General features: G+C 41.4%; 1 long non-coding RNA gene across 1 annotated transcript in view; it reads left to right on the forward strand.

Moving 5' to 3' along the window:
• Positions 1 to 11425, forward strand: part of LOC139045816 (uncharacterized) — a 29918-nt gene extending 18493 nt beyond the window's left edge. The window contains exons 3-4 of the long non-coding RNA XR_011504928.1: positions 5722 to 5798; positions 11284 to 11425. This is a non-coding gene — a long non-coding RNA (uncharacterized lncRNA). The remainder of the gene's footprint in view (positions 1 to 5721; positions 5799 to 11283) is intronic.
• The last annotated feature ends 10185 nt before the right edge of the window (positions 11426 to 21610 follow it).

The following is a 21610-nucleotide window of genomic DNA, read 5'->3' on the forward strand; positions in this document are numbered from 1 at the left end:
AAGGTAAACAAGCCTTAAACAATGCAGAACAAAAGGTTCTTCTCTAGCTTCCTTTAGAAACAGCAAAACCAATAGCTTTTCAAGTAAGCCCGTGTGAGCATCAAATGCTGTCTTGTAAGTGACACCAGACATAATGGAAGTGTCATTGGATTGAGAGTCTAGGTGTCCAATGCTTCTTGTCTTCTCTGATACTAATTAGCCACTTTGTCCCTAGGAAAACCTACTTGTTCATCATTAAAATGAGTGAACTAGACCAGATAATCTCTATCTTTTCTTTCTGTTATAGAAGTCTAATACTGCCCAGAGTAACAGGCTCAATAAATTCCATCCACCCCCTGAGCAAACATAAGGCAGAAAGTCTTCAGATCTTTGTCTACTGACCGTCTGTCTCCAGGCCACAGCCCCCAAAGTCTCCACACATATGGAGGCTCACACTTTGGCATCCCTGTTTTCTTATGGGAAGTCACAATGGTTTAAAGTTATACAGTTTTCTTAGACTAGTAGCTCTTTCTGGTAAGATATTTTATCCAGACCCCAAGAGTCCTAACAATAATAAGCAATGGCTCCTTTCATCTGTAGGTCCTCGGTCATTACCCACGGTGCTTGTGATAGACACCGTTTCCCTTGAATATCAGTGGTAACCTCACCAGGCAAATAGAGCAAGTGACATTAAAAGATACTTTTAAAAGAAGATCCTGTGGACCAAGGAGATTAAATGGATTAGCAAAGACCAACTAGACATCATTCCTCAAGATTCATAGTCTAATCATGTTCCTTTTGTCACAACGTGCTGAGTGATTTTTTAGATTATAATATCTATCAGAGAGCAATCATTTTGCAAGGCACAAAAATTATATAGGGTAATTAGAAACAAGACTCCTAATACACAGGTGTTTCATTGTGGTTCATTCAAGCAGGCTGCTGGCCAAAGTAAACTCATTGACCATGTGGTCAGTTTATGTCAAGGGGAACAGAATTATGTCACTGTATCTTGACAAGAATTGCCAGTGTGCAAGTTAACCAAGTAATGCTTCCTCAGATGCTATATATAGTTTATCTCCTGTACTGGAGGTAGCAAATATAAACGCCTTCGGGAACCAACCGACCTTAGTCAAGTGGGCCTGATGTAAAACAACAGGAAACGAGGACTGTGGGGGACTACATACCGCCTATCCTTACTAGCCCCAGCCTACTGCTGCTGTGTGAGAACGCAGGCCCGGTATTTCCAGATCTTCTCATTTTTCCAGAGAAACTGCATTCTTCCATGAAGTCTTCTGATTTGTAAATGTTGAAGACTAATTCAATTTTTTTCACACTGTATGGGAAAAGAAAAAACATACAAACACACCACTAACCATGTCTGTAGGTCAGATTAGGCCAGTAGATCACCAATATACAACTTCTATTGAATACCAATGTTAATATAAGAAAATATTTGACTTGTTAGCCCATGGGTTCCAGGATAGCGTAACCAAAATTAAGTTTTAAGGAATTAGAATCAGGTGACAGCAAAGGACTACAGCATAATTACCGAGACTAGGATGAAGATCCAAGTTCTAAGGTAAGTGTTTGCACAGATTTCCATCCTTCTTGCCTAGGATCCAGCCACAGAGCATTGCTTGCAGTTCCTGAGTAAACCACGCACTCTGTCACTTCCAGGCCTTTGCACATGCTGGTCCTGGTGCCTGGATACCCTCCATATCCTCCCCTCAATTTTATCAATTATCTTGACTTCATGCTCCAGATCTCAGGCCACATCTCGTCTGTTCCAGGTACCAGTTAGCAACTCCACACTCTACCTGCCCTTTGCAGTGCTAAGCTCTATGGTTTATCAGTCACACAGTACAGTGTTTGTCTGTTTTCTTGCATTTCTTCCTGATGAGCCCAGAAGCTACTTGAAGGCAAAAATCTCTGTTTTATTAGAGTTTGTAATCTAAACTTTTGAAACACTGTCTGGCTCATAGTTGGTGCACAGTATTTCTTAAACGAATATATGCTAAATAATAATGGAATAAAGATATATTTTATAGCCTTTCAGATAAGCAATTTGAAAGGTAAAATGTTATTTCAAATAGAAAAGTTACAACATTTCTATTTTCGAGTTACACATCCTCCTGAGAATAGTTTCACGTTTATTTCTTAAATTATAAGCTAAAGGCAGGTCCTTTCCCTTTCTTCCTGCCTTGAAGGTAGATATGATGGCTGGATGAATGGCAGCCATTTTGTGACTGTAAGGAAAAGGCTAAGAGAATTGCAGAGATGTCAGACCTAACATCATTGAGTCATTGAAACAACTCTGCTATCCAGTAATGCCTAGACATCTTATTTAAGAAAAACGCATTTTTTAAAAAAATCCTAAGCAATAGCACTTTAAAGAATGGCAGGATTTACTCAAGGAAAGAGCATTATTCTAGGAGGAAAGATCTGTTCTGGTAAAGATCAATGAAATATATGATACCATGTATGAATTAATAAAGCACCTTAGAGGGAAAAAACTACACATAATGAATTAAACTGTTATTACTTGCTCTCGCCCCCAAACAAATGCATGTTTATTCAAAGTTAGTCACTAAATTTAAAAGGTACTTTATTCCAGGAAAAAAAGAATAGCCTTTAGGAACCAGGATATTTGTACATAAAGCAAAGAATTAGTTACACAGGACACAAAAGAATAAGGTAAAAATCTATAGAAATACTTTAACCTCTTTTTTTTTGCAGTGGAATATAATGAATAAAAACATTTCCGTGGTTACTTCAGAGTCATCGACTATGGAGTTTTTATAAAATACACTTCAAATAACCTTGAAAAGTAGGAAATTTTTAATATGTGAACAACTTCATTTTATTGACTGTGTCATTTGAAGTTACATGATTTTTAACGCAAATTTCAAATGATATTTGCAAATGAAAGCTAACCTAAATGGAGTTGAATTTTCTTTGCTCTACTTAAAACAATTTCTAACACTGTTACACTATGACTAAGGCAGTGGGGCTCAAGGACATTTAGAAAAACTCAAGTGATTGTTTTTCTATAAAATAAATAGTTTTTCTAGGTGAGTAACAAATGAGTAAAAACCATTATTCAAACAGTCTGAATGTGGGAGGACATCACCAGTGGCTCCATCGTCCATCCTGAAGTCGCCTTGAGATACCAGGTTAGGGTCCTCAGCTGAAGTCGAAGGACGAGTCAGGATCATCCGAGGTAACTTTGAGATAATCAGAGGTTGTTGAAAAATGAGATGTAGGGATTTCAAAAGCAAGGAGACTGAACAAAAAAAAGCTGAGCCAAATGCCAGGACTCACCACAGAAGATGAGTAATCAAATAAGTATGATCACCAACAAAGATGAGACTAAAGCATGAATAAAACAAGGGGGCAAATGTTCTAAGCAGTAGAATGGAGAAAAGGAGACAATCTCTCCAATTAGGACTAGGAAGCCAATGGAAGTGTTACACACTGTGAGTGTGTCAGCCCGACTTCGAGATTTTATTGGTGATATGGACGAGAATCATTTTGTGCAGCAGAGGATAGCAAGTGCTGGATCCAAAGGATTCGCCTGAACAGTAAAAGGCCACATTACAATTCACATAGATTTTGATGAACTGAAGAGGGACTTCAAAGTACTCAGAGCCAAAACGTATTTTTCCTTTCAAAATGTACTCTTTAACAGCCACAAAAGTGAAATTACTTACAAAACGGTTTAATCAAAACCTCAAATGCTAGTTGATGAACGTGTTATTTGCAAGCATCATTTAGTAGGCAGATTCTACCAACGCGAATTCCTTGTGAGTTTTGTGTTATGAGATACAGACGAGAACCAGAAGAAGCCAGAGGGCAGATGCTCAAATCTTTGCCAACAAACCCCTCCAAGCTTAGCTCTTCTATGGCTGTGATACACTGCTGTGACTCGTAGTAAAGAAGAAAAATCCCCACTCACAACGCCAGGAGAATACAAAATTGTAAAGGTACAAAGAGTGGGAACCATAAGGTCATGCTGGGAGTGAGGTCACCACACACCGGGATTTTGCTATCTCGTAGTAAAATGTGCACATGTGTGCTCGTGGGCCTGGATTTTTATTCATCAAGAACATGCATAACAGAAGTTAGAACCACACTGGACTCTATTCTGTGAGACAAAGGAATGGACAGACAAAAACAAATCTGGATGAGATTTTGGTGAACCAGCCGCAGAAAATGGAAGCAAGTGCTTCTTATACTTTCTAACACACAATATGGCCAAATCTGCAGAGACAAAGCTTGGAAGAGGGCTGTATCAATTATGGCTTCCTTGCTCAACTATTTAGGTCCCTGGTTTTGAAAGAACATTGCAGAATTACTAATTTTCCAGACGGTAGAAGGAAATTACTAATTTTCCAGTGCGTGAAGCAATGTTTATGTTTCCATCATCAAATGCATAACATTAAACTGTAACAAGTGTCCTTACTTATTTAATCTCATTTCTAACCTAGCAAAATCAGAGCATCCTTCCTATCATTGTGGCCCACTGGAGGCTTTATCACCAAAACAAGTCATTCAGAGTCCTGATCTTTCTGAACAAGATGTAAAACTAAAAGGTCTGAGGATCACAGACCTAAATCTCATGTCCAGACAATTGAGAATAAATTCCGAAGGATGGAAAGATTACCAAATGTGGATTTACTTCCAACAATTTGCCTAGAAGTAAACCCCTAGCTCTTTGAGTAACTCTCATGTTTTGTATGTAGTGGAAAGCCTAAATGGCCCTTTGTCATCATCAAAATAATTTAACTATTACTTTTTGCACATGTCACTGCATTGGATATTATCCCACGTAGGCTGTTCTCTCCTCTAAGGACGTGCTTTTCAAAGAGTGATCCAATGACCCACGACCCCATCCACCCGCACTAGTCATTAACCAGAGAAAACATCAAAGCCCCATCCTGGACTTCTAGGTAAGAATTTTTAATGATAGAGCTCAGGAATCTATGTTTTAACAAAGCTTGAGAACCGGTGCTAGGGACATATGACCCTCTACTGCTTTAACTGTAATACCTAATTCAGACGCTGTACTAAGGTTAATATCAAAATATTTAAGTGATATTTTAATTTTACAACTCCTCCTTTACAGAGGGTTCACTGACTTAATTCAGATGGCTTACTTACCCAAATTTTTATTGCCATACATGTAGGCCCAAAAAAGGATAAGGTTTAACTACACATGATACAGGTGACATCACAAATCACTGGAACCAAGATGGTCTTTTCACAAATAATGCTGGACAACTGATTAGCCATTTGGAAAAAGAGAAAATTAGAACCACTCCTCCCACCATACACAAGAATAAATTCCAGATGAACCAGTGAGTAGGGAAAACTCTTTTTTCCCCTCTGCGCTCTGACACTACTACCACACTCAGAACACTCCTGACACCAGATGCGTGGGCTTTTCCACACAAAGCAGTACTGATACTGACTGTCTGGAGTGGGTGCGGACCCCACAGTGAAGGGCTCAGTCCCACCAGACTGCCCCCCACTTCACACGCCCATCGCAAGTAGTAAGTTCTCAGGTTACCTTCAACTTCTGTGATTGGGCTACAAATCAGGGGTTCCTGCAACTCCCTCCTCAGGTTTGATAATTTGCTAGAGCAGCTCACAGAACACAGGAAAACATTTTACTTACTATTGCTGATTTATTATAAAGGATACATATATATATACCTTTTTATTTTTTTTTTTTTGCAGGGAAAGATTTGCCCTGAGCTAACATCTGTTGCCAGTCTTCCTCCCCAAAGCCCCAGCACATGGCTGTCTATCTGGTTGTAAGTCCTTCTAGTTCCTCTATGTGAGCTGCCACGACAGCATGGCAACTGACAGATGAGTGGTGTGGTTCCCTGACCAGGAAACAAACTGGGGTCACCAAAGCAGTGAGAGTGCCGAACCTTAACCACTAGGCCATCAGGGCTGGCCCTATAAAGGATGTTTTAAAGGATACAGATGAATAGCCAGACGAAGAGATCCACAGGACAAGATCCAGAAGAGTCCCAAGCACAGGAGGTCTTGGGGAGTTGGGGAGTTTGGGGTTTGGGTGGAGTTGGGGTTTGCCACCCTCCCAGGATGTGGATGCGTTCACCAACCCATTAGCTCTCCCACCCCATACTATAGGGATTTTGATGCAGGCTTCATTGTGTAGGCATGATAGTTTATTAACTCAGTCTCTAGCCCTCCTCCCCTCTCTGGAGGATGGAGGTTGGGACAGAAAGTTCCAAGCTTCTAGTCATGGCTTGGTCTTTCTAGTGACCAGCCCCGCCCAGGAGCCCACCAAGAGTCACCTCACTAGAACAAAAGATGTTCCTATCCTAGGAAATCCCAAGGGATTTAGGAGCTCCATGTCAGGAACCAGAATCAAAGACCAAACATTAGTGGGAACCAAATATACATATATATATTTCTTATTATTTCACAGAGATCTAAATGTAAAAAATAAAGCTATACAAGTAACAGATGGGTGGCTTCCTCCAGAACCTGGCTGTAGGAAAAGGCATTCTAACTGTGACTAAAAATCCAGAAGCAATTGAAAAAAAGAGTGACAAATTTAACTAAATAAAAATTTAAAATTTTACAAGGCCAAAAGTAAATAAATAAATAAACTCAAATAACAAAGTACAAATTGGAGAAAATATTTACAACATGTATCACAGATAAAAGGCCACTACCCCTAAAACTAAAAAGAACTTTTTAAAATTTGAGGGGAAAACATACCAAAAACCCTATAGATAAATAGGAAAAAAATACGTGCAAGCAACTTACAAAAAGAGATCAAAATTCTTCTTAAGCATATGAAAAGATGTTCAACTTCATTGGTAAGAACAGAAAACACACCCTGAAACCACAAGATCCTACCTCTCACCCATCAGACTGGGAAAAATTCAAAAGCTTCACAACACAGTTGTTGCTGAGGCTGTGACGAAACGGGCACTTTCATATGTGGTTGTTGGGAATGTAAAACGATATAAACATCACCGAAGGGAATTTGGCAATATCTAACAAAATTACACGTGCATTTCTCCTTGAAGCCACATCTAGGAGGCTATCCTGAAGATACCCCTTCAGCAATATGAAAATATGTATGCACAAGTTTATTCATTGAAGCGTTGTTATTACAAAATATTGGAAACTGCCTAAATGTCCAAGCAAAGGAGATTGTTGAATAAACTCTGGTACAAGCACACAACGAATACTATCTCGTGAAAAAGAATGAGGATGCGCCCTATGAACGGATGGGGAGTGAGGTGCAAGAGACCTCGTAAAGCGAAAAGTCAAAGCACAAAAGATTATACCCAGTGCCTGTGTTTAAGAAAGAAGAGGAAACAAGAAAACATACGTGTGTCTGCTTATCTTTACAAAAAAGGTCACAGGAAAGAAAAAACAGAAACGACTAAGTTGGTTCCCTACAGGGGGTGACGGAGAGGAGGGCGCACAGGGCAGGGGAGGAGGGACATTCTCTGAGTAAACCTTCTCTAAAGCTTTGACTTTTGGAAGTATGTTAATGTTTGTCATTCAAAAGATGTAAATCAAGAAGGATGGGAAGAGGGAAAAACGAAAATGGAAAGAAACCAAAAAAATGAACCCAACTGTATTTCAAATGATTACCATAACCACAGTGCAGGGCAAAAAAAGTCCCAAACTAACGTAAGGAAGTTATACACTCAGTTTTGACTACACACCCTGTACGACCTCAGTCTTGGGCAGGGTAGGGAGACAGGAAAAGGGGAAACTGGAGAGCCTGAATCTTTTTATTAGGTTTTCTTTTCGTAGTAGATATGGGTGAAGGTTTTCTGAAACTATTTTAGATGTATTATGGGATTGAGCAAGTGAGAAAATATGTTGATGTCTTGGAAGCCAGGATTCTCACTGTGAAAGAAAGCACATGAAAATACGGAGTGGAGGAGGGCAAGAAAGATCATTGAAATCGGAGATATTGGTGTAGATATCTCAAATGTGTACATGCCCGTGTGTGCACGTTTACATGATTCTATCATGTGTGTATGTGCATGTGTTCTCACATATGTGTATTATGTGCATGCATGTATTTCCCGGCTCTGTCCACTAAAAAGGCCTAGAAGCAGAGGCATTCTAGGAGCAATGAGCACAGCTAGTGCTCAGATCTTCATCTCTAATCCCATCCCCACTAAAAGGAACCAGGGGTCCTTGGAGACGTGGCTGAAAGCAGGATTAGGGAAAGGGAATTACAAGATGAGCACGGAACATTTTGTTACACCAGATGATGAGGATGTGCTCAGACAATAATGGAGGGTGACACAGGCACAAGTAGCCACCTTGAAGGGATTCCAATCAGCCAAGTCTGGGACAATCAGAGCTCCAAACTAAATAAGGACTAATTACAGACCATTTGGGGTCGGATGGGGCGGGGAAACAGGAAGCCTTGCGACCACACAGATAACTCGTACGTACATCCACACATGAGGGAGAAGGGAGGGTTCTTGGTTCCTGGAAGGTCACACGCTGACTGGGGAACGTGGAGGGAGTGCTGACCTGAGTCCTCATCATTGTGTACCCATCATCTTAAAAGCTGGTTCAGGCAAGAATGCTTGATGGATGCTAAATCCAAGGGGAAATTTTAATAAGGAGCAGGATATCTGCATGGTCTTAGAGTATCTCTCTACATACTGCTTATTAGTTGCAAGCAAGAAAACAATAACTAAAGAGTGGAGAAACAGGTCATCGCTTCACTTTGTGATGAAAACTCATGAGGGGCAGATGGACATCACGTGTCTCCAGATGTGACCGTCTGAGAAGCACAGTGTCATGTATGTGGTGGTCCAGTCAGGAACATGAAACCTAAGTCTAATCATGAAAAAGCATCAGACAAACTCAAAATAGGGAGACATCTGTTTTTAAAAGGGGAGAGGACTCTATCTTCAAAAATATCAATGTCATAAAAAGACAAACGCTGTGGAAATGTTTCAGAGATTAAAGAAACATAGCAACTTAATGCAATATCTGCCCCTAGACTGAATCCTGTATTGGAAGAAAAAGAAGCTATCAGAAACATTAGCAGGCCAGCGGGAAAATTAAAATACAAATGAGATAAAAATATTAATGGTATATTACCAAAGTTGACAACTGCCCTGTGATTACGTAAGAGAATATTCCTAGCCATAAAAAGCACTAAGTACGGAGGGATGAACGGCCATGATGTGTGAAACTTATTCTCAAATGCTTTGGTAAAACAAAACATTATGTGTGTATAGACATTATTACACATTATGTGTGGATATATGCATATATGGAGAGAGAGAGGAGAGAATACACAAACGACCGAGCGAATTGCATAAAATGTTAACAAGAGATGAAGCTAGGGAAAGGGTTAATTGTCATTCTTTGTACTATTTTTATTCAAGTAACTTTTCTGTAAGCTTGAAATTCTTTCCAAACAAGTAAAAAAATAAATATATATAGGCCTTCAAGAAATGTTTGATGCCTTACCAGTGAATGTCACGATACGGGAAGGATAAAGGAGAAAATCAGAGCATGGTAAAATAAACATGTACGTATTAAAAGCACTGATCTCTCAGTAGGCTTGCCTAGAGGTGGATAAAATGAACAGAAGGGAAAAAGATTTGAATGTTCACTTAGATTAGAAGATAAAGGTCAGACTAGCAGAGGTAACAAGATCCAAGTTAATGAAATGAGCCACCCCACTGACCAGGAGGGAAGGAAAGAGAAAGCGCCTGTGCTTCTGAAAGCGCCTGTGCTTCTGAAGCGTTCGGAACTCTTCATCCAAACTGCAGAGGACCCAGCTCTCCAGTAACTAGTCATCTTTCCAAAGCTTTCACATCCACAAGTTCACAAGTTTTGCTCTTACATTTCAAATAGTTGACAAGGAAGACCCAGGATAATGTCACTCCTTTGGGCCCTCAGGTGACATTCTCTTTATGTCAATGTTTTACTGCTGTGACAAGAGTCACAGATATCTGATAAACACCTTCTAAAGGAGATCGCACACACAGAGGACCGAGGTCTCTTTTCAGCTTCTTTGTGACTCCTCTGGACACTAGGGTGATGGATCTAAGAAAAAACTTGAGAGACTTAATTGAAGTTTTAGGACAAATTGAGAACATCATTGAGGGGAATTTTAACCTTCTGAGCATTGATACTCAAAGCATAAACAAATGAAAAATAATGAGAAGAAAAGCTTCCCCACACTGCCCTGGATATCCCCAGGCGAGCCACTCAACATTTTCCTGCAATTTGGTAATTGCTAAAATTCTTGTCCTTTCTCTTTCTGCCCCACTATCTTTTAAAGAGGATAAAGCGGAACAATAACATTTATTTTAACTAAAATACTGGCAGTTGAAATGTGGACTAAGTCCAATTAAGACTCTAAAAAGTGCCCCTAGCACTTAAAGTGAGCATGATAGGAAGTCTTTCCATCAGATAAAAGAACAGAGGGAACATTCACACAAACGGGCAACCACGACCCAGAAACCATAGGATGCAATAAAGGAACCACCCGCAGAGAGGACACCATGGCAGAGGAGAGAGAGACAACATGGGGTACATAGCTGAACCCCTTTAGAGCTCAGAGAGTGAAAGGAGAAAGGAAAGAAAGAATTTGCTCTACACAGGCCAGCTGGGACTCAACGTTCTCTGATTTAATGGTACGGACCTAGCAAAGCAGTCCAGCCAAGGCATGGTGGGAGCCACTAATTTTAAAGCCTGTGTGTTTTGTTTAGGAGATGCTGTGAGAACCTCACGCCCAACAAAGGAAACATTTGCATTGCCAGTTTACACCTAAAGCAACACCACTTGGTTTAAACATGTAATTCCCATTTGGGGGTTGAACATACTGGAAATGTATCCGATTTTAAAATGTTGGCTCTCAGACTATTCCGTCAGAGGCCTCATGAGAAAATATTTTTGCATGTTTGAAATCTTCACTGAGAAAACAGACATTTTCATTTTGTAAGAAGTTTTTGTTTTTATTTATCAGTTGAAATTAAAGAGAACCATATCAGAGCAAGCAAAATAGCTTTAACAACTTACTGAGTAAAACCTACACTACCTTTTCCTGACAGAACAATATCCACATATGATTACGAAAATTGCTTAAACCCAGAAATGTAAACCAACTCTTCCTGGTCGTCTGTTTTCTTTTCCTTTTTTTTAAGTGTCTACTCTCCCTAAATTTTCTAGGATTCACATATTTGGTTTTTCATCATCTGCAATACTGAAAAATGGCTCATGTTGCAATCTTTCTTAATATAACTTGCTTTCTTCTAGGAGATGGTTCTAATAAGAATGCTTCCTGAACTACGGATAAGAACAAGATGCTATCTTAGCCCTAATAGATGCACAAAATCCCGCCTCTGTGTGATCCAGGCTATCACCCTTCAGTGTCATATTAAAAACAGTTCTAAATCTGACTTGGGCTGATTTGTTGCTTTACATCTCTGTTCCTTTCAAATTTAAATTTTTCAAGTTTCATGTAACCCAATTTGTTGCATACGTATATTACTTTTTAGATTACTTCTAGCATGTGATCCACCGAAAACTAAATTTAGCAATGCCATGAATCAGTTGCTCATTACCTCTGCTCATCACCTGGGCAGCAGCTTCAAGGTGAGTCACTTATTCCTTCAGATTTTTTCTTTTCCTGACCCAATCCATTAGATTCCAAACTACCAGGTTAGATAAGTGAAGGGTCAAGTACAGATCCAGCAATCTCGGGAAACAAAGTTGCTAGGGCCATTGAGATGAACCTGGTGCCCCAGAGATATCCTCCCCTCTCAACTCCTCCTTTTTCTGCTCACCTCCCCCTCACCCCACCCCTGCCACAGGAAATCGCAAGGAGGGAACCTTCATCCTGCTCCCAACAAGAGCAGGGCAATGCTTTGGTACTTTGAGACTAGCTAGGAAGGTGGATGGAGTCTCAAAGTGCAACTAGAAACAGGTGAAAACATTTAGGACAACTCATTAAAAAAGAATTGAGTGTGGTTTTTTGAGAAATCTCCATACTGTTTTCCATTCCATATGGTCCAGCTATTCCAATTCTGGGCATTTATCCAAAGAACATGAAAACACTAATTCAAAAAGATATATACACCCCTATGTTCATTGCAGCAATATTCACAGTAGCTAAGACTTGGAAGCAACCTAAGTGCCGATGAAGGGATGAGTAGATAAAGAAGAGGTGGTATATATACATATACAGTGGAATACTACTCAGCCATAAAAAAAGACAAAATCATGCCATTTGCAACACATGAATGGACTTTGAGGGTACTATGCTAAGCAAAATAAGTCAGAAGAAAGACAATTACCATATGAATTCACTCATATGCGGAAGATAAACAAATACACACATAGATAAGGAGAATAGATTGGTAGATACGAGGGGAAGCAGTGTGGGGAGGGCAAAAGGGGTAAAGGGGCACATACATACAGTGATGGATGGAGGCTAGACTTCCGGTGGTGAACACGATGCAGTCTATACAGAAGCCAAAATAGAATGAAGGACATCTGAAACTTACATGTTATAAATCAATGGGACCTCAATGTAAAAAAAAAAACTGGGCATAAAAACATTCAGAGTGTGATTTTTGGTGTCTTGTAAGTCAAGAATTCAAGAACATTCTTCTCCCATTGTAAAAAGTGGTTAAGTGGGCTATGTTCAAAGTCAATTTATAATAACTGACTGTTTTGATAATATTAAGACTAGATAACTATTCTCTTTTCTTTTCTGAGACTTTGTTAAGGTCGTCCTTTCCTTTCTTATGTAAATATTATTGAAAAGTTAAATTATCACAAAAGGTTTTTAGGCATTTACTTTATGGGGCCATAAAGTTTTCCAAGCCAAAGAGATAGGTTGGTTGTTGTGGGCTGGGTTTCCCAAAAACAGATCTGAGCTGGATTTGGGATCAACACCTGTGAAATACAGGAAATGAAGCTGGATTGGGCAAAGCAAAAAGAACTTCAAAGAAGGCCCAACAAGCCTTGACCAAGCGAGCTGGGAGCCCTGGTGAGCATGGCCTGTCAGAGGTGGCACGTATTGGGTGCAAACTGCTGGCTAGCCTTCATTCCCTTCCCCACTTCAGTCCCTGGGGGTCGGCTGCTTGGTCAGAGGGGACAGAGGGCAAAGCAGCTGACTACAGCTGAGGCAGACACAGAAGGATATGACAACTATGGGCTGTCTACTCATCACACTCCCCACAGCTTGCCAGCAAGCTCTGCCTTGAAGAAAGATCCAGGCAATGCACCTCCATGTCTACCAAGCTAGCAAGAACTGGCTACATTAGGATACTACCTAGTTGTGCCTGTCAAATGCACCTTTATCCTCTGTTTTATAGAAACATGCCATTTAACAAAAAATATTCAAACAAGAAATATTTAACATTCATAAACCACTTTTACAAACACAGAGAAAGTGATTCTTAGGGAGGCCTGCCTTGAGCTTGTCCCCATGGTTGTTAAGCCTACTTTCATCAGCCAAGGTTAGCAAGCATTCTCCTTTGGAAAAACTACCCTTAGCATCTGTTTCTAGGCCTAGAGCTCTGCAGCTCGCTCCGGTATGGTGAACCCCATAGCCAATGGCAGGGATTGGCTGGAAGAGGGTCCTTCATCGTCACACACCCTCACGAGTGAGAACAAGTGAAGCTGAGTGATTCCTGGCTTGCTAGTCAGTTCCGAACCACAGACGACAGGGTAAGTGCTTTCCAGTTGATGATGTAAACGAACTCCACAGGCCGCGCTGAGACAGCGCTGCTGCGGCTGCCTGAGGGGAAGCCATGACTCTGTCTGACATGCATAAGAGCCCCTCCTCAATCAAGCAGCCCTAGAATGTTCTTTCCTTCTCTGGCATAATCGTCTTCGTCATTCAGCTACGGGCAGGGACTTTGCTGCGTTGCTATGGGGATTGCACTGACAATAATCACCTGTGAACAGGCGTAGGCAGTGACAGCCCTGCTCAGTTTGATGTTGCTGCTGCCCCCTCAATCTGAAGGCGGCAACACTGAGAACAGAGCATGGACTCTAGAGGATCCCCAAGGCCAACAGCCTGGCCACCAGCTCTAGATTCAAATAACAGCTTGTCATTCCGGCTTATCGAAGCTCCAACTACGGTGGCTCTTGATTTTAGTCCCAACTCAGATCCTCTTCCCCACAGCTATGAGTCTTTGAACAAATCTCTCTGGATCTCTGTTTTCTCATCTGAAAATGGGGTGAGAGGGTGTGTGGTTGGTACAGAGCGTGTCTAACTCCACAATTCCAGGAGCTAGGCCACTGCTGCACATATCCAAAAGGCCAGTCTATTAGAGCGCTGTTGCCTACCATGAATCAATCACCCTGCAAGTGAAAATAAAATTTAAATCACCTATTAAATGATGCTCAGATGCCCAGACAATAACGAGGTTATGCCTCAATTCAATAGCTGTGTTTTTAACAAGAGAACAATCAGTGTACCGCTTTGGCTGTGCGGTGGTACAGGGTTGAGATTATTTACTTTCTCTTTAAACCAATCCAGAGTTTGCTTAAAACAAACAAGAACCTAACTTTCGTTCTTCAAAAGTTCGTTCAAAAAGAACAAACTGTCAAAGAAAAACCACAATGAAATCGTTCGCAGCTCTTCTACTGGGAGAGACTGACCCCTGCTGGGCTCCTTCTCCTAGGCAGCCACACCTCCTTCGGAAAGAAAGAGCATATTTTTGCAAGATTCTAATACTACCTGTGCAAATATGTCTGACCTAGAACTGCAGAGTTGTTTGGAAAGGAATGCATGAGGGCATTTATGCAGGAGAGGTACTGTGAGAAAGACACAAGGACATTTCAGTTATACATCTGGGGATTAGGATTAAGGAAATAATGTGTGAATAAGTAAATTTCAAACAGACACACAGAGAATGATCCAAAAATTCTTAAAGGAAACTGTTCTAAATTTCCCTCATCATCATAAGACTCTTTAATCTCTTAGTGACAATTATGTATATGAAAAATCGAAATAGATAAAAAAGAAAATGAAAGAGAAACAAAAAAGGGAGAAAGAGGGAGAAAGAGACGAAGACAGGTTGCTGGCAGTAAATATTAAAAAAGAGGCAGATCCTGGCCCCGGGAGACAAATTCCGAAGTAGATACAGAGAAATCTTGAGTTAGGAAGCAAGAGGGAGGATCACTCACTTTCCCCAAACAAAAACTGCCCGATAGAGAAAAATGAGCCAAGAGTGGTTAAGCTGTTTGTTGACTGACATTTCTCATTTAGCTGGCTGGTCTCTTAAGCTGCCAGTGTTATCTTTGTGACACCTTGTGGCAAGAGGGACTGTGTGCAGTCCTGCAGTCCCTCTACAGGACAGCTCAACGTTCTCCGTTGTGAAGAACACATTTCCAAGGCAACACTAAGTCAAGAGTTTCATTTAAAGTGGCGCTTCTTAAGATGTCACGAACCACTTTATTTTCCTACAGTCAGTTTCCTACACTAGGGTAATCAGTTCTGCCGGGAGGGAAGATACAAATACAGCCAAGGCATGTCTACTGGGACCAGGTGATTCCACTCAAATCAACTCTGGGCAGCAAGAGATGAACGGCAACATATTCAGCTGAAATAAAAAAAAACTAGAATTAATCTGAATATGCTTAATGATATAAGAAAATATACCTCCTGTGCTATAATTTTTCTTGTCCTTTGTTTGGGGTAGAAGTCAGAAGGCCATGTTCTCCTCCTAGCTCTGCTGCTTATTAGAAGTCACCTAACCTCTCTGAGACACTGTTTCTTTATCCACAAAACGGGGACAGCAACAACCTACTCCGTCTACCTTGAAGGACTACGAAGAGCAAATGAAATAATGTCTGTGAAAACTCTATAAACTTTTCTGAGCTATACTAAAAAAGAAGTGGAATCAAAAAAATTTTCTCTGGACAAGTGAGGAGTGAACAGCCTTGGAGAAGAGAAAGATGCTGAAAAAGGGCCATCTGCATGCAGAGAAAGCATTCCAGAAGGAGCCCAGTCCTGCCGAGCATTGGGTGAAAGCTCTCAGAAGCCATGGTAACGAGGCTTAGACACATTATTAGCAAATGGAAATATTAGAGACACTCAAGTTCCCTCTCTGGCTAGCAATGTTGATTTAAATAAATGTTCTATCCGTTCCTCATTTGAACAAGCTGTTCTCAGGTTGTTTTCAAATTCCCATGGAAGAAAAATTGAATGTACCCTTCCACTCAGTCTAATTGTGAATTAGAAGTGGCTTTATAGGAGCTGCCAGAGATCAACCAAATGAAGCCGCTCCAAAGCGTAGGTTCCAACCTTGGTCTTACATGTCTCCGTAACCATCCCATGGTTTTGTGCACATGGGAATCAGGCCACAGAACAGGGATCCCGGACAGAGACATGTTTTTCCCAGGTCCTGGGCACCTCCAGCTCTCAAGCGAACGTTGAATTCCACGGAGACAGAAGGCCACCCATAGGGGCATGAATCACAGAGTGACATCACCCACTCATATGTTTTTCCAGTTATTTGTAATAACTCTACTCCCACACAAGATTGAGCAAGTTCTTTCAAAATTTAGAACTACACAGAATTAATTTTCACCTTAGGAATAAGCTCATAATTGTGCCTAAAAAACAAGAAGTTGGACAAGCAGACTCTGAAAAGTTCCTTCCAGATGATGGTATTGATTTTGTTTTTATTTGTATAGCTAAGTGAAAGGTGGAGCTAACTGTAAGTTTGTGAACCTCTGCTGAAGAGTTCAAGTGGAAAGCACATCCCCCAGGGTAGGCAAGAAGAAAAGATCAGAGCTTTGATTTATATTTATTTGTTTACCTCATCCTTCTAAAAATTATAATTTTGGGGTTGTATGACGTGCATAATAAAATAGTACTACAATGCATTTAAATAGTTTATAGATGTACATGATAAAGAAAGTTGTTCATTAATATCAATGCCTTATCTCAAAAAAGTTTGCGGAACACAGAAATACAATAAAGAATATTTAGAAACTATGTAGTTGTCCCTCAGTATCTGCGTAGAATTGGTTCCAGGACCCCCCCTTGAATACTCAAGTCCTTTATATAAAATGGGATAGTATTTCATATAACCTACACACACCCTCCTGTATACTTTAAATCATCTTTAGATTATTACTAACACCTAATACAATGTAAATGCTATGTGGACAGTTATTATACTGCATTGTTTAGGGAATAATGTCAAGAAAAAAAAGTCTGTACCTGTTCAGTACAGATGCAACCATCGTAGGCCTTTCAATCCTTGGTTGGTTGAATCCATGGATGTGGAACCGCAGATACAGAGGACCAACTGTACTCTGTTAAATTCTATAACGTAGAAAATCATATGTTGCCTAGTAGGTTGTTTGATTCTAAAACTCAGTTCTGTCCAAGCTTCCATGTGTCATAGACTAATACTAAAATTCTAGCATTTTACCCTGAAACCAGTAAGATAGTGAAAATGCATTAATATCAATCAAGACTAAAAGCAGAACTAATGGAGCTTGGTCTAGTGGCGTTACAGACACCAGCATAGAACAAACATGCAACCTACACATGAAGCCGTGAAATGCTAATGTCACACATATGGTGTGACGTTTATATTTCTCAATAAAAGTCATCTCATGACATTGCAGTGCGTCAAGGCTAACCTGAAATTGAGTTTTTCTTTAATCCAAAGTCTGGGACATTCAAGAACCTGATCTTCAAAATGGCACAATCAAGGGTAAGAGAAGCTAACACGTGACCATGACCTCATCAAAAAAAGGGCAGCTCTTCATGTAGACATAGTCTGACATATCTGAGGAATTACAGACAGAAAACGTGGTAAAACGTTGGCTTCAGTGCAGTACCAAGGAGCCATTGCACCCTGTGACACGTGTAACTTACTGCGATGACATGATTCACTCTCCAGAATGAGAAGCCCTTCGAAGCTGAGTCATCAGCAGAATCAGGTGAGGCCAGCTTCTGAAACAGTGCCTTCCTGCGGGGCAAAAATTAACTCATCAAGCCCCTTTTATTACCTCTTGTTTTCAATTTTAAATCAACAAAAATTATCCACATGGTCTTCCATTCACCACATTATGGCAGAATCCAACCCCCTAAGTGTGGAGATGTTGACTTCCTCTGGATTCAATGAATACAGCTGGGATGACCCAGCCCTGGGCATGACTCACTCAGTAAAGTGCTAGTGAGGACAGCCATAAATTCAACTCCTCAGCTACTTACAAAGACCAAAGCAGACAGAGCACGCATTCCAAAGGTGAACTGCAAAAGGTTTTCAAAATTGTGCGTCAATTAATAGACAAGTATTTAATGCAAGGACTTTTAAACAGGAAATTATTGCTACTTATCAACTTAGTTAATTGTCTAACACTCTATTATTTTCCCAGGTTTGTGGCTAAGAGTGAAACAGAGGCTTTATTGGCCTTGGTAAGTCCTCAGCTTACTTTCCTCCCTAAATTCTGTTCCTTAACGTGATAAACCGTGCCTACTCAAAATACTCCCACCATAAAAGTAACAACTCAATCAATCCATTCATCACAAATCTAACACCACATGGACATTGAGGAAAGCCAGGTGTCGAGTGCTAGAGCACTCCTTCAAATTAAAGGCTCTTCATGTCATGTAGTCATGGCCAATCTGCTTTAAACTACTGCCACATGCAGAATAATATTTTTTTAAAGACTCTTAAAGTAACAGGTGCCTTTGCGGATCATACAGGCATTACTTTCCTCTGGTCCTGGAAGTAGAAAATACTCAAAGCTGAGTAGACTTCACATTCTCAAGACACCACAAATACCTGGGGGCCAGACACTTCCTGGGGCTTATTAAGAGAGACCCACCTGGCTCCCTTACCTCCAGCCCAAGTCCGGCACCACACAGACCCCACGGCTGCCCTTCCCACCCCCCACACACACTTCAAGAAAGTCATGCCCAAGAGCACAGGCCCCCAATCCAGACTATCAAGTTCCAAATCCTAGCTTTCCCACTTGGTACCTACGTGACCATCGCAAGCTTGTTGTTACCCTCTTAGTGTCTCAGTTTCCTCATCTATTAAAAAGTATCTTATTGTATTGGTGTGAGGATTAAGTGAGTTAATAACTATAAGGGATGCTCAGTACTCAACAATGATGACTGGGAGGCTGGAGAATGGGAAAGGATGGAATTCTCCAGGATATGAGGCTGTGGGATGAGGAGCATGCCAGAGTTTTCCCTCCCCTCCGTCTGGAGGGTGGTTTCTGCCCCTCCAGCCTGAAGTCACGTGAGGGTGCCCTCAAGGGAATCCTTGGTGGAAACTGTGGGTGCCTGCAGTTGAATATCTGCTTAGCTACCCTGCAACTCCCTAGGCAGGAAGAAGGAAATGGACAGATATGGCAGATGGGAAAGAGATGAGTGGCATGCATGTGGTTTGGCTACACGTGGATGCTGGATTTCCTGTGGGCCAAGTGCATACCATGGAAGGTAGCTGAGCTTGAGCATTCTCGCTGGTTCTCTACCCAAGACAGCTGCCAACTGGGTAAAGGGACTGTGAGGTGAGCCCCTGGGGACGTGAGCCAAAGGGTGTTAGTAGAGCAAGGGGTGGAGCCAGGTCTCTGATGGGGAATTAGGCAGTGAGGAGGCCAGGGGCCCTCAGAGACCTTTCCAGAAGCACCCAAAGAGAGAGCTAGTCTGTGTCACTGTCACACTGAGAGCAGCAGCAACAATGACCAGAGGGAGAATGTAGGAGCACTAGTTAAGAAAGGCATGTGCCCCTGTCGAGCGCCCTCCTCGAAGCCTCAACACATCAGAGGACTTGGGGGAGGGAGGAGGCATCGGGAGGTGGTCAGACACTTACACACACACACACCCGCCGGGCTCCAAGACCTCTGGACACCAGCCTGGCCATGGGGCATAGGAGGGGGGAATTTTAGATGGGATATGAAATTAGAATTTAAATTATACTGAACTGAGGCTTTTAAACGCCCTAAAAATGTCTGCAAAATTAGTCCACCTGTTCAGAGAGTCATTAGAAGGCAGCCTGTGAAGTTGAGAGAGTGTGTTTGGAGTCAGTGCTGAGAGAAAAAGAAAGATGTTTTGCGTCTGAATGGCAATGAGTTAAGACTGATGCATAAACTGGTTAGAAGAGAGTCATTGTGCTCACGGAGGTTACTAACTCCTAAACCCAGCCTTCCTATGATACCACATGGTGCATGTCTTACAAACAACACTGAGAATGGCAGCCAGTGTAATTCCCAGGAATTATCCTTCCTAGATGATACCTATTGGGGTCTCTGCCTACCTCATAATCCCTATTCTCTGAAATCCAATCCCCACCCCTCAATGACAGGAGTGGGTTTCCTGTTTATCCCTGGATCACTCTGTGACCCAGCCCTTGATTCCACCACACCTGATTGGACCAGCAAGGACCACCTGACCAATGAGGACTACACGACCAGTGGGAATCATTCAACCAGCAAGGATCACCTGACAGTGGGGATTGCCTGACCAGTGGGGATCACCTGACAGTTATGATCACTTGACAGTGGGGATCACCTGACAGTGGGGATTGCCTGACCAGTGGGGATCACCTGACAGTTATGATCACTTGACAGTGGGGATCACCTGACCAGTGGGGATCACCTGACAGTGGGGATCACCTGAAAGTGAGGATCACTTGACAGTGGGGATCACCTGGCCCATGAGGACTACACGACCAGTGGGGATCATTTAACCAGTGAGGATCACCTGACAGAGGGGATCACCTGACTAGTTGGGGTCACCTGACAGAGGGGATCACCTGACTAGTTGGGATCACCTGACAGTGGGGATCATCTGACAGTGGGGATCACCTGACCAGTGGGGATCACCTGTTCCCCAAAACCCAGAAGTCCATCATATTAAAACAACAACAACAAAACCTTCTTCTACAGAGACAGTTCTATGAAATCAGGGCAAAAGTGCAACTGTATTTCTCTAATAAAGTCAGGATTGTTCCTCTTTTGTTTTGTTTTAACTCAATTCTACATATTTATTTGGCATGGGGCAATACCACCAATCTCTTTATATCATTTATATCCATTCTTTTGTTGGTTGTGTTCTCTTTGTTTTTACCTTCTAAAATTTTTAACCTCTTTGATTTTTGAACAGCAAAATATATAACAGAGCAAAGACTGCACAGCACTTGGTCTGCTCTTTTAACTCACTTATGATTCTGACATGTCGGACCAAACCTGGTTTAAAATGAAAAAACACAAAGAACTCCAAGCAAACAAGTCTAAACCTTTTTTCACTTTAATCTTTAATTTCAGTACTTTAAGTGGACTGACATTTAACTACAGTGCATATTTTAATATCTTTGTGTAGTAAAATGTTTTAGTTGTTTTGGTGTTATTTTCATCGTTATAAAGATAAAAATCATGAAATAGACCAGCGTTCTTCAAAGTCGGCTGCACATACCCCAAGGATATGCACAAAAAATCCACTAAAGGGGCTGGCCCCGTGGCTGAGTGGTTAAGTCCACGCACTCTGCTGCAGGCAGCCCAGTGTTTCGTTGGTTCGAATCCTGGGCACGGACATGGCACTGCTCATCAAACCACGCTGAGGCAGCGTCCCACATGCCACAACTAGAAGGACCCA

Source organism: Equus asinus, chromosome 8, assembly GCF_041296235.1.
Source record: "Equus asinus isolate D_3611 breed Donkey chromosome 8, EquAss-T2T_v2, whole genome shotgun sequence".
NCBI classification, from domain to species: domain Eukaryota; kingdom Metazoa; phylum Chordata; class Mammalia; order Perissodactyla; family Equidae; genus Equus; species Equus asinus.